Raw genomic sequence first — 13,704 nt, 5'->3', positions numbered from 1 at the left:
CTGAAGGAAGGGAAGGGAGGGGTGTGTGTGTGCGTGCGTGCGGCGTATATAAATAAACTATTAAAACCGATAATGAGCCAGATCTGGGCCGAGTCTGGCACTAATGGCGTGCTTCTGGCTCAAACTCGGCCGTGGTCCGGTTATCGCGATTTAGTTATGGCTTGCTGGACTAGGGCCGAGTCATTTGAGCCGCACCTCAGCCACAACACTCGGCCGAGAGTTTCCCAGACTCAGGCCAGAACTTTTGGCCCACTCTACGACCGAGACAATGCCGACTTGGCGTGCTGGCATGGGGCCGAGTGTGGGCCGATACAATTTTGCTAGCTGGGGCGTGATTCGGCCCGAGTGTGGGCCGATACAATTTTGCTAGCTGGGGTGTGATTCGGCCCGAGTGTGGGCCGATACAATTTTGCTAGCTGGGGCGTGATTCGGCCCGAGTGTGGGCCGATACAATTTTGCTAGCTGGGGCGTGATTCGGCCCGAGTGTGGGCCGATACAATTTTGCTAGCTGGGGTGTGATTCGGCCCGAGTGTGGGCCGATACAATTTTGCTAGCTGGGGCGTGATTCGGCCCGAGTGGGCCGATACAATTTTGCTAGCTGGGGTGCTTTAGTCACAGGACCAAGACAAAGCAATTCCACAGTGACATTTTCTTCATCTTTAGGATTTTGATAGTCTTTTATACTGTGTCTTCAGTGAGCCTTTCAAATTTTTGAGACACTTCAAAAGTAAAAAGATAATGTCCAATGAATTAAGCCAAATACGCAATTTTACCACACATTTACATCCAATGCTATATTCACATAGCCATTACAAAAATATCTACAGTAAAAATTCTTTTTCTTCAGATCTTCAGGATATTAATAGTCTGTTGTATTGTCTTTTCAATTAGCCTTTCAGATTTTTGAGACACTCTAAAAATAAAGAGATAATGTCCACTGTATTTAGCCAAGTAAGCAATTTCCACACATCCTATTGTGTCCAGTGCTATGTTTATAGGGCAATAATAAAACATTTCCACAGTAAAAGTTCTTCATGTTCAGGGTATTAATAGTCTGTTATTGTCTTTTCAATTAGCATTTCAAAATGACTGGCTGTAGACTAGTCTGTTTCCGTACAGAAGGCATTGTCAGATTTCCCCCTAACCATAACCTCCCACTCGCCGGTATCCGCCTATTTACTGGTCTCCGGCCTGTATGTCCTTCCCACTTGGCGGTCAAGCCATCCAATCAAAAATGACCTTTGTCATTTGACGTTTCTCATTGGCTGAATTTGAGGCACTTTGTAATGGCTGTAAGTGTGGAGCGAGCATGCAGGTCAGAGACATCGCGCGCGCAGAAACCTTCTTGTTCGCTCGAAATATCCCCAATATTACCAATAACCTGTCTTATCAGACTTAGAAATATTAGCGATACCACCTTTGAATTTGTAGCATCTGAATTTTTTATGCACTGAAATTATGCATCTGAATTTTGCTGCTTTTGAATTTAAACCCAGCTAGCAAGGTAGATCTGGGCTGATTCTGGCTCAGGCTCGGCACTCTCGGCTGGCTGTATGGAGTTAAATCAGTGCCACTAGAACCTGAACCTGAAATCATGACTCTTGAAAAAAAGTGTGTGAAATTTAAGGTTATTGAAATGTTTTGTTTTATTGAACTATTTGGAGAAAAAATTAAGGTGACTGAAATTTCAGGTAAAAAAACTTAAGGTAATAAATATTCAGGTACAAAATGAAGGTAATTCAAATTCAGGTAAAAGAAATTCAGGTCTGGAAATTCCGGTAAAAAAAAAATTCAGGTCTGGAAATTCCGGTAAAATAAAATTCAGGTAAAACAAATTCAGGTCTGGAAATTCAGGGAAATATCCGGGCTACTGAGGAAGAGCGAACAGGCGTAGATCTAATCGAACTCACACCTGGCCAATCACAATACACCTACAGAGGTCATTGGGAGGGCCGTTTTTTTAACACCGAGGCGGGAGCATTGACGAACCATGGCAGAAGATAACAGCGGTGGACCTTTTCCACATGTAAATACTGTTTGGACTCTTCTCTTTATATTAGCGCGCGTTAGATACTACTGTGTAATATTTTATTGGCCGCTTGTACACACATACTCTCACACTTAATGTCTTTTCTACGACGAACGCCAGGCGAAGCACTGGTTAGCTGGCAAGCCTGTTAACATTTGCGCTTTTCCTAAACGATGTCACAACGGCCGTGTTATCATTCAAATAAATTCCTGTGCAATTAAAATTGTGAGAGAACAGCACGAATTATACTGCCTATTCGAGCAACATTCTCTTAATGTAAGCAGTACTCATAAAGGAACAGAAGTACCTGACGTGAGAGATTATTTTAAGCACAGAATTACAAATGATATCATTACAGAATGTAATTAGTCCCGTTTCACTGAATTTAGTAAAGTTCAGTATGTGAAAGGTTGTGTATTAACCATAGGGCTAAATGGCTTTTGATAGTCATTTTAAAAATGCTTTTTGCGCCAGCTTTTCTTGTGACATGTTGCATTAAAACATTTAGTTCATAATAAGTATAATATTAAATAAACAAAATGAGATTACAGGAATTCTGACCTGGTCAAGTTAACAGGCATGATTAAATATTATATGAGCTAAGATAGTGTACAACTTACATACAAAGGTAATTTATGTTGTCAGTGTTTTACAACCTCCTGATTTTGACTACATGCTGTATGTTGTCAGCCAAGAAAGAATCTTCCTAAGTGTGGCTGGTCTTAGTTTTCTACCAGATGTGAAGGAGGCATTGGATGGCCTTTACTCAGATCTTTGTACTCTGCTTGCATCTCAAGACTATCACTCTTCCATTTTGTGGGAGATGGGACCCCATGAATGTTCAAGACTTAACATCTCATCGGAACACTTGAATAACCTTTTCGAAATTGGACTATCAGCGTCATGTGTTGCCAGCATTCTCTGAGTCTCAAAAAGAACAGTACATCGTAGAATGCGTGAATACAGTATGTCTGTGTCAAATATGTACTCCGCTCTTTCTGATGATGATCTAGACATGATGGTAAGAAACATTAAGTCAAGGCTTCCACATGCAGGCTACCGAACAGTCAAAGGATGCCTCCAGTCTGAGGGCCACCGCGTGCAGTGGACAAGAGTAAGAGCCTCAATGCACTGCTGGCATTTTGTCAAGATCGTCGAGTATGGGTTGTGTTATCCGCCGCAAATATTCTGTTCCTGGACCGTTGTGCATGCAACACATTGACAATAATCACAAGCTTATTAAGTAGGTAGTCATTAATGTTGCGTGCGCTGTACTAATATTCCTGCTCTGTGCTTACACAATTCTTATTTTTAAGTATTACTGTTTTATTGTATATTTCTGCTTGTATTTTAGAACCTGTATGACCCACATTTGTATACATGCCATTATTTTTATCTGTTTTGATTAAATTTATTTATTTGGTAATTGAGTTTTCATTATGGTGGTTATGCTTGTTCCAGGGCTAAACAATCTATTATAACTATCAATTTAGTTTAGATATAAGTCCTTTAGATTCAGGTTTGATGTGAAATTGTGGTTTAATGTAGAGCAATTTGCTGACTCAGAGTTTTTTTTTTGTTTGTTTGTTTTTTTTTTGTTTTTTTTTTGATGAATGGAACCAGTCACACAGCTCCAGGGACCTGGAGGTTGTGGGTTCGAGTCCTGCTCTGGGTGACTGTCTGTGAGGAGTTTGGTGTGTTCTCCCCATGTCTGCGTTGGTTTCTTTTGTGTGCTCTGGTTTCCACCCATGGTTGGCACAAGTTGGTAGGTGGATTGGCGACTCAAAAGTGTCCATAGGTGTGAGTGAATGTGAGCGTGTGTTGCCCTGTGAAGGACTGGTGCCCCCTCCAGGGTGTGTTCCTGCTTCTCTTCTGAGAATTTTTTTATTGTATGTAATTTTGACTAAGAAAAACATTAAAGTACATTCTTTTTTGGTTTGCCTCATGACACCCTGCATGCAAAACAGTCATCAGTAAACATTTTATATGCTAGCTTTCTGTAATGTAGCTTTGATAGACTTCAAACTGCTTCTGGTTCCAATTGCCATTACTGTTAACAGTTCTGGACAGGGCATTTTTAAGTTGTAATTTAATTAAAGAAAAAGAAACCTGATGTTATACAACACCTCCAGCACCACCCCCTCCTTTTTTTTTTTTTTTTTTTTTTTTTTTAAGACTGAATGCAGCATACCAGATTACCACAAGTTCTATATTATTAACATTTTCTCTGCCTAAAACATCCTAAAATTTGATAAATAAATAAATAATTATTTATTAATTATTATTCAGCCATGGTTTGTTGAGTGTGTTAATTACATGCTACCTCGGTCTTAACAGATACAATATTGTAATGTTTGGTGGTAACGATGGCTTCTCAAGAAGGGTAGGCCCTAATTTTGACTGCATTTTGTTTTTTGTTTTTTTGCTATAAGCAATGAATGTACTTACAATGCTAGAGACATCTGTCATAAACCAAAACACCATATATAGTTACAATTAAAATGATTCAATCTTCTTTGCAAAATCAAACAAGAACCATTTAAGTAGCTTGATTAATAAAACCTGTGGTTTCTCCAAATTCAACACACAATTCAGTTAATTGTCACAGTCAACAAACCCTTAGCCAGTTTAGGTATTTGATTAGTTTTATTTTGAGCACACCTAACACAATTAACAGAGCCCTGATGATTAGTTGCATAAAGCATGCTTGACAAAACACCTGGTTTTATCTAGGGGGGTCTGAATAATTCTGAAACTGCACCATGCATTAAATGTGACATTTATTGTTGACTTTAGAGAATCCACTTTTTTTTTTTTTAAATAGTGACTGAGCTATGTAAATTCATGGTTGGTTTAATGCAAACATTGATGCCAGAAGATTTTGTAATATTAGAAAATATGTATTCATAGTGAAGAGGTACCTTTTCAGATTGTGCTACATTTTATAATAAAAAAATTAACATTAGCTTTAAGAATTGTAGACATGACCCCTGGTTCCTATTGCCAGCCCGTTCTCTGTTTTGTAGTAATTAACTGCACATTACATCAAACCACTTAATTTGTTTACATTTCATTTTGCTGAAAAAAAAATTGATAAATTTTCCTGTTATTGCTAAGTCATTGAACCTGATCATTATTGCTTGTTTGCAAAGAATAATTGATACATGTGGTTTGAAATCAATAAACGATTTGTATTACAAGAATGTTTCAACTGTATATGAGCATTGTTTATCTTAGTAGAATATCATATTTGACATGTATCTTGTTTTACAGATCATGTATCTCAATGCTGCTTTAAACAACAACGCTTCAACAGCCTATGCATTCTTCTTAGATGGTGTGAGGAGGTTTGGATGGCCCTACAAGTGAGTAAAACATTTACTGTCCTTTCTATGACTATTTGGTTTTGCTCAGAATGATTTAACGTAGAGAATATTATAGTCACTGGTGGATGTACATGCACTATACACCTCCCCAGAGTGAGAGCAGATCATGGTGTGGAGAATGTGGATATGGCTTGTGCAATGTTCACTGTACGAGGAACTGGGTGTGGGAGCTTTATATCAGACAAAAGTGTCCACAATCAGTGGTATGAACTTAACGTGACACTGGGTCATGTAACTGTTTTCATTTCTGCAATAATGATTCACAACTGCTGTGCCAGATCCAGTTCCAAAACAGTCTAAAGAAATTTAGTGAAACATTGCTCCTGTAGTATAAGGTTGAATTAACTGATTTATTATACACTGTTTGTTAGTATAACTTTTTTCTGCAGAATCAAACATCTGTGGTGAGACGTGTGGTTAACTGTCACACAATTATACTATGATCTTCTTCACACCTTGGAAGAGGACGGGCTTCTTGATATTACTGACAGCTTGTATCTTTACTGTGTTCACTACACATTTCTGCCACGACGAAAAGATGACCTATCCAGGTTTGCACGTGGCTGGGATAACAATCCAATACGAACTGAACAAGACATGACGCCAAATCAGCTGTGGCACCTTGGCCTCATGCAGAGTCCAGTCAGAGAACCAGAAATGTCAGAGGTGATAAGGGGGGTGGGGGGGAAACAAAACAAAACAAAAATATTATTATATTTAGGGAATTCAGATTGATGCCATTGACTGGGAAGATTCTGGATTGACTGTCCAAGGACCTAACCAATGTGTTGTCCTGCCAGACATGGAATGTCCGTTGGATCCTCGGAGCCTTGAGCTGCTTAAATTAACTGTACAACCAACTGCTTCAACTTTGGCCGTGATATCTATCTAACATGTCTGCGTCATGCTTTATATTTGTTGGAGAATCATTAAGGTATGTTTTGAAAAGCAGAGCACAGTGGTGGTTAGTGTGTTGCATATTCACTGTCATATTAGCCAAATTAGATTTTTATATTTACATGGTTCCCCCTTGTATATCTTTTTGTTACATTTAGGAACACTTTTTTTAACCTGTGGATATGTACAAAATCCCATGCATAATGTTATTGCTTTCTCTCTTTTCTTGTGTACCAACACTGGGAAAGAAGTGGCTTCAAAGAATGTATCCCAGGATTGTGCCTGCTCCAAGAACATGCTGGAGACAACCAGCACCACACAAACCATTTTTGGTGTATGTTATAGCATGGGAATCCCCAAACCAGACTCTGGCTTTCTAGGACCTCAGCTCTAGAACATTCATGGAATATAGTTGAATTAAGAGTCCAAAGTTTTGTTTTTTTTTTGGCCTTAGTGTAGAGGAAGACCCAGATGACGTAACTCAGTTGTTCCAAACCCTGGGCTGGAATACCCACTGATATATATATTTCAGTTGTCTTTGCACCATAGAACCAACTAATCAGCTCACTTAAATTGAGTGGAAGTAAGAGTGTTTGAGCACAAATAAAAATTGATGAAAACTTTTTTTACTTTTTAGATGGGTGTAAATTGGAAGTTATAATTAAGTCCAGGACACTTGAGCACCTCAAAGCAGGTAGATGCTGTTGGGAGGCTACTTTTAACAATTTCAAAGGTGAGCTTTCTAGGTAGAACCTCCCACCCTGTCCGGAACTTCAGCAGGTGACGCTGTGAATGGAACATGTTTTTAAATCACTATTTTATGACCTGCGCCAAATTTTAAATGATACCTAATACTTATCATAAGTGGAAAGTTTCTCAAAAATTACCAGTTTCAATAAACTGTCGATGGAATCCAGAAATGTGACATTTGGTAGCTAGTGGATTTTCAGAATTAGAATCGTCTTCCTCTCGTTCAGGCCAGCAAACTGTCTGAAGGATTAACTACACAAAAAAAGAACTTTTAAAAAAAGTTCAGAATATCTCAAAAGATACATTTTTTAAGCTATTAACTGACTGATCATATTTTGATACTTTAAAACACATTAAAAACTTAAACCACAGCAAAACAGTTTAGTTTAATTTTGAACATTAAAAAGAGGAAAAACTTTGGACCAACCTCTGGGATATAGTCTAGTGATTCACTTGGGAAAAGCGGAGGCACAGTGTCTGGGCGTTGGGACAAAACAGTAAGGCCACGTCTCATTTGATGATTTGCCGTGAGAGTCGTCCAATTACCTGTTAAAATTATAAAGAGCAATATAGGTAAAATGTCAGTATTATACAGCACAAACAATGAATCCTGTATTCATCCATGCATATATATGAGTGAAAATCCTACAGCATGAATGAGCATCTTTTCAAAAAGCATCTCCTGTTTTTATCAGTTACACCAGGGAGATCCCAGGCACAGCCAAGTCCTGGACTCTCTTCTTTTCTTGCTCTGAAAGTCCAAACTTCTCAAGCTTTAACACACAAAAAAAGAAAAAAGGTAAGATATGGCAGGTTGACTGAATGACTGTAACAAACAAATGTTAACAATAGTACAATGAAATGACAAAACACTGAGTCTCTGAAGGTTTAGCTTATAAGCCTGATTGTATCACGAATATCCAAGTCTGGATAGTCAATTAGCTGCACAGTTGCTGTATCAGGATTTCCTCCCAGAAGGATGTGTACGAAAGCTGGGCTTAAACCAGACAGACGTGAATGTCCTAAAATTCTCCCAACCACAATAAACATGTCACTGTCAACAAGAAAGTGTGAGGATGAGGATACCAAATGATCAGTCTCCCTCGCAAAGTCTGGTGACCCCAGTGTTTGCTGAAATGGAGAAATAAACTCAGTCAAGCTGTAGTGTTATTTTTGTTAAATACAAAAAAGTTGAATATTTAAAAGCAATATGTATAGCACTTCAAGTATCCCACTGGCTGTTTCTTATTCATTACTACAAAATGTGGATGAATTAACTAGGTTCACAGAAAACCCAGACTTCAGTCTGTCAATACAGGTTGAGAAAGAGAACCATGTAACGCCCTTCCCCAACAGCACAATTACCTGTGAAAATGATTTTGTTTATTAAAAAAACATGCATTCTTTAAAAACTTATTCCTACTGTAATGTAATGTACCTTCCAGTCTGCAGTTTAAAGGTTGAGCCCATTCCACATGAGTCTTCTTGTAGAAGTAAATCAGAGATCTATCTCTTTCCTCTGGGGTGCTCCTCATATCCATGTGTAGATTCAAGGGTGCCTGTGTTGCATGATTACTACGTTGTGTCTCTCGAAACTGTGATATAGCTTTGATAGGGTCTGGGATTGACTGCCACTCTATAGATTGGGAAATCAGGGGAAACACAAACACCCCATAATGACCAGTATAATATACACAAAATTAAGAGTACTTTTAATTTGTAATACAATTAAGCACCAACCATCCAGAAGTTTGGATGGTTACATTCATTCATTAGCTGTAACTGCTTATCCAGTTCTGGGTCGCAGAGCCTACCTGGAATCATTGGGCGCAAGGCGGGAATACACCCTGGAGGGGACACCAGTCCTTCACATGGCAACACTAACACACATTCACTCACACTTTTGAGTCACCAATCCACCTACCAACATGTGTTTTTGGACTGTGGGAGGAAACCCACACGGACACGGGGAGAACACACCAAACTCCTCACAGACAGTAACCCGGAGCGGGAATTGAACCCACAACCTCCAGGCCCCTGGAGCTGTGTGACTGCGACACTACCTGCTGCGCCACCATGCCGCCTTGGGCAATATTTCTTCTGCAAATTCTGAACTATCAGCAGAACTATATTAGCAAGAACAGACCAAAAAAAATGAAAGGGGGGAAAAATACATTGTTACAATCAGAACAAAACCTTACATAACCAAAAAGGTAACAATTTGAAATCCATTGAAATGTAGAAATTACATTACATGTCATTTTTGACCATTCCTATTCCACGCCAATTTATGTTGACAAAATTTTGTATTTATGGGGAAGTAGGCAAAATCAAGTAAGGCAAGATTTACAAAATTACAAAAATGGAGATGCAGTTCTGATGAATAATTCTGTGAATAACTTTCACCACATGTATTTCAATATCCTCAGAAAGGAAATCTTTCAAGCATATTGGACAGGTCTGCTAAATAGATGCTGAGAAAATAAAAGCACACAATTCACATTGTCACAACTTTGATTTCAGAACTAAGTATTTTTAGCTGTATCAGTGCAAATGTAAATTTTATACAAAAAGCCATTGTTCTCATTTGATGCATTAACATCACTGTCTACGTTGTCAGATGCATCCACAATTGTGACTTCACATGACTACGTGTTCAGCCAAGATGTGGAGTGGTTACGACGTTTCACACTATTGGCATGCAGCTTTTGGAATGTTGCTGAAATGCTTCAGAAGTAGGAGGCAATAGACTAGTGTCCAGCACTTGACGAGGAGTCAAAACCTTGAAGAGGAGTTATATAAAGGGGACCTTCACTAGCTGCTTTCAGAATTCTGCCAGTATAGCCACAATCATCTGGGGACACAAGAGAAAGCTTCCGACTACCCCATCCTCCTTAATAAATAAGAAAAAAAAATTGTTATTGTCCTAACGTTTTTCAATGGTCCTTTAGCAACGAAAACAAAACTTTTCGGTACAGAACCATCAAAAATTAAGAGAACGCTTCGCATGATTAGATGGTTCTTTACATTGTGAAAGGGTTTCAATACACTGATGGAGAGTGATGTCTATGGATTGATATGGAGTTCTCCTATGGTTACAGCGTCTCTTCCAAAAGCTTCCACTGTCATCCATATATAATATCCTCTATCAATCTGAAGAATCATTTCCTGATGAAAAAATCACACGAAGTTCACACACAGTTCTATAAAGGATCATTTAAGGAAACTCTTTTTAAGGGTGTAGGCAAGAAAATAAGTATCTACATAAAAACCAATATTAAGTCTATACCTGATGCTTTGTAAAGAAGCCAGCCTCCTTTTATTGTCTTTAGCGTTGCATAGAGTATGTTGAGTTGTTCACTTAACTGCAAAAAGAGCAAGTTGTCAGCACATCAAAGAAACTCTACATAACATTTTACCTTAAAAGTACAGCTTCAAAATCATTGTGTTGCACCACTGAGCTATGATAGGGAGAACAGAGCCTCTGTCACTGCTAACAAAACTGCACTACAAATTTTGGAGGAGAGTAGGAAACCCCTCCCACTCCCTCCCCCACTGGGTTCAGTACAGTCCTGTAAATATGAATTACACTGGGGGAGACCCAGGTGCAAAAAAAAAAAAAAAAAATCTTAACTAGTGTTCCTCTAATATAATGATTGAAATTTTAGGTTTTGTTGGTAGCAATGCTAGGGTCTCCCTGTTTGGTAACTGGTAAATCACCCATACAATTATTATAAATTGAACTAACTGCATATATATAAATACCAATAACAAAGATGTCTTTAGTTCATTACATGTGCTTACCTCCTTAGGTGTTGTGTCTTCATCAAGAGTAACAGTCCTTCTGCCTAAACCAGCCTGTAAATGCACCAACTGCTCAGAATCTTTTGCCGACTTCTCATACATCCTTGGTAAGAGATAGAAAGTGACACTTATTTTCTTAATTTTTGATTTAAAATGTGGAACTCTTGCCTGGAGTCCTCCTATACAATGTCACTTGGCCTTCCCTTTGGAATAAAGGGCTGGAAAGGCCCTGGAGAAGGAAGAAAGATAAAAAATCAAATACATACCAATTTTGTAAATATACAATACTACATAACTATTATTTAAACCTTGTCATTTCTGTCTAAACGGTTGGTCTAGGGGCCTGCTGGCATGTCCTTTGACCTCCCTGTTGCCTGCAAAGGGTAACCACAAAAAATAAAAATATTACTCTTATATTTGTAGACAAAAAGTGCCACAACACAGCACTTCAAATTACATAGATTTAAATCCTAGTCACTGAACCTGCTATCCTCCCTTGAACTTTGAGCAATGACTGTGGTCCCTTGTCTCTCGCAGGATCAAAGCAAAGACACTAGGTGTCTTGCAGAGCGCAACACTATAGCATGACTACCCTGTCAAGAAAAAATGTGTACCACAAATTTAACAAACGGAGCACTAAATGTGTCAGTAATCTACGGTTTCCATAATTTCTGGCTGAATTTGACATAAGTATAATTCCCCACCAACTGTGATGGTGAAAACATTTTTTTAAACCTGTAATTAATTTAATTTTTTAATGTTATATATTTTAATTAAAAATATTTTAAAAAGTGCCAGATCACAACAAATGTACATGAACTACAGGAATTTTAACAACATGGAGAAGGGCATGATGCAAAACACTAAACACTTATGTCATAAGTCAAGCCATAAATTATTATTTATGAATTAATTAAATTTCAGAAATCACATTAAGAAATGAGCAACCTATCTCCTTTACGTGAAAAAGATCACTGCTTTACAAACTGGAATCTGTTAACACATCAGTCTATTACTGTGTGAATATGTGCATTAAATATTTATGAATAATGTGTGCAAACAGTCATACAGTGAATTCAGAAGTACATTACATATGTAATCTGAGAGCAGGATTTCACAGTATAAAAATTTAAGTTGAAGATTGTCCTTTTGGAATGTTCCTTGGTTCATCTCCTACTGGACAGGCTTGATTTTGGCAAAAAAAAAAGTTACAAATAAATCCAGATTTATAAAATACCCCCTGGTGATCTTGTAAGAAGCTGTTAACATGAAGTCTTTAATCTGAGGAAATCAGAGGCGATTGCTCTAAGACTGCAAGGGAAGCTCAGCTTCCCCTAAAATTTCAAAAAATAAGTGATCAAATATATACTGTTTTGTGTACATGTCATTGAATAAATATGCACTACAATGCGCTCAACTTTTGTTCAGAATCAGCTTCTTATCACTGGTAAAGACATGGCTTTCTTCTAAATCATTCCTGCAGCTTCACGGTGCTTTAAACAGTCTGGACGCTGAGTGTCCACAGAGTTCAATAGCGAAGCAGCGAAACGAGTCGAGTCATTGGATAAATGCTGGGCTTTGTCCCGCCCATCGGACGCTCAGCGTCTATGGGGCAGTGGGCTGGCCCGGACACTCAGCTTCTGCATGATGATTGGATGATGTGTCTGAAGCTGAATCTTTTTTCGATTGACAGCGAAAAGAGCGAATCAGCAACCCTTTGGTGTAAAGATCTGTGGGAGCATTACATTTTCATTCTATAATTGACCCGGATTTATCATTTGATCAACACATAGACAGTATCACTAGGACAGCTTTTTTACATCTTCACAATATTGCTAAGATTAGAAATGCCTTATCCCTTCAGGATGCAGAAACATTAGTACATGCCTTTATTACTTCAAGGCTTGACTACTGTAATGCACTACTGTCAGGATGCACCAGCAGCAATTTAAGAAAACTTCAACTAGTTCAAAATGCAGCTAGGGTCCTCACTAAAACTAGAAAATTTGAACATATTAGCCCAGTTCTATCATCACTTCATTGGCTGCCTGTTAAATTCCGCATTGACTACAAAATTCTGTTATTAACATATAAAGCTCTACATGGGCTTGCTCCTGAATACCTTCAAGATACAATTTCCTATTATGAGCCTCCATGTTTACTCAGATCACAGAATACTGGATTTTTAATTGTTCCCAGAATTCAGAAGGCCTCAGCTGGGGGAAGAGCCTTTCCTTATAAAGCCCCCAAACTCTGGAATGATCTTCCAGAAAATGTTCGGGACTCAGACACAGTCGCAATCTTCAAATCTAGGCTGAAAACTCATTTGTTTAGTTTATCTTTTAGTAGCTAATGCTCCCCCATAGATAAAGGTGGCAGATCCGGGGGGTCCATGGACACAGGGAATTATAGTAAACTGAGACGCTGGTGCTGTCGTCCCACCGCTTCTCGCGATCACTCAGGTTTGTTGACGGTGGAGCGGAGGGATGCCAGTGTTTCAGGATGCTTCGGTGTCTGTGTGTCCTTCTGGTTCTCTCCTTTTAGTTAAAGCTGTCATAGTCAAATCTGCCGGAGTCATTAGCCACACTCTGGAAATTCTCATATTTTCTACTTTACAAACACAAAATACTTCAAAACTAATTCCATCCCTTTACATCTTTTCGAGTAAAAGACTGCCCACCTCTGGACACTGATGGATGACTGTCGAGATCCTCCTCCATGCTTCAGATCAGCTGCCCACGCTCCAGCAACCACCAAGTGCCTTGAAGCTGCCCCTACACTGAAGTTCTCACGGACTACTAACTATTATCACCAGTAGATTGACCAGAGGAGGATGGG

General features: G+C 38.7%; 1 long non-coding RNA gene across 1 annotated transcript; it reads left to right on the top strand.

The window, feature by feature from the left end:
- The first annotated feature begins 1,955 nt into the window (after positions 1 to 1,955).
- LOC136700349 (uncharacterized) lies at positions 1,956 to 11,804 on the top strand. The gene is made up of 3 exons (XR_010803726.1): positions 1,956 to 2,026; positions 5,303 to 5,394; positions 10,875 to 11,804. It is a non-coding gene; the product is annotated as an uncharacterized lncRNA (long non-coding RNA).
- The last annotated feature ends 1,900 nt before the right edge of the window (positions 11,805 to 13,704 follow it).

This window comes from Hoplias malabaricus, chromosome 6 (assembly GCF_029633855.1).
Source record: "Hoplias malabaricus isolate fHopMal1 chromosome 6, fHopMal1.hap1, whole genome shotgun sequence".
NCBI lineage: Eukaryota > Metazoa > Chordata > Actinopteri > Characiformes > Erythrinidae > Hoplias > Hoplias malabaricus.
Note: the sequence above shows the minus strand (reverse complement) of the source record. Positions and strands in the feature narration are given on the sequence as shown.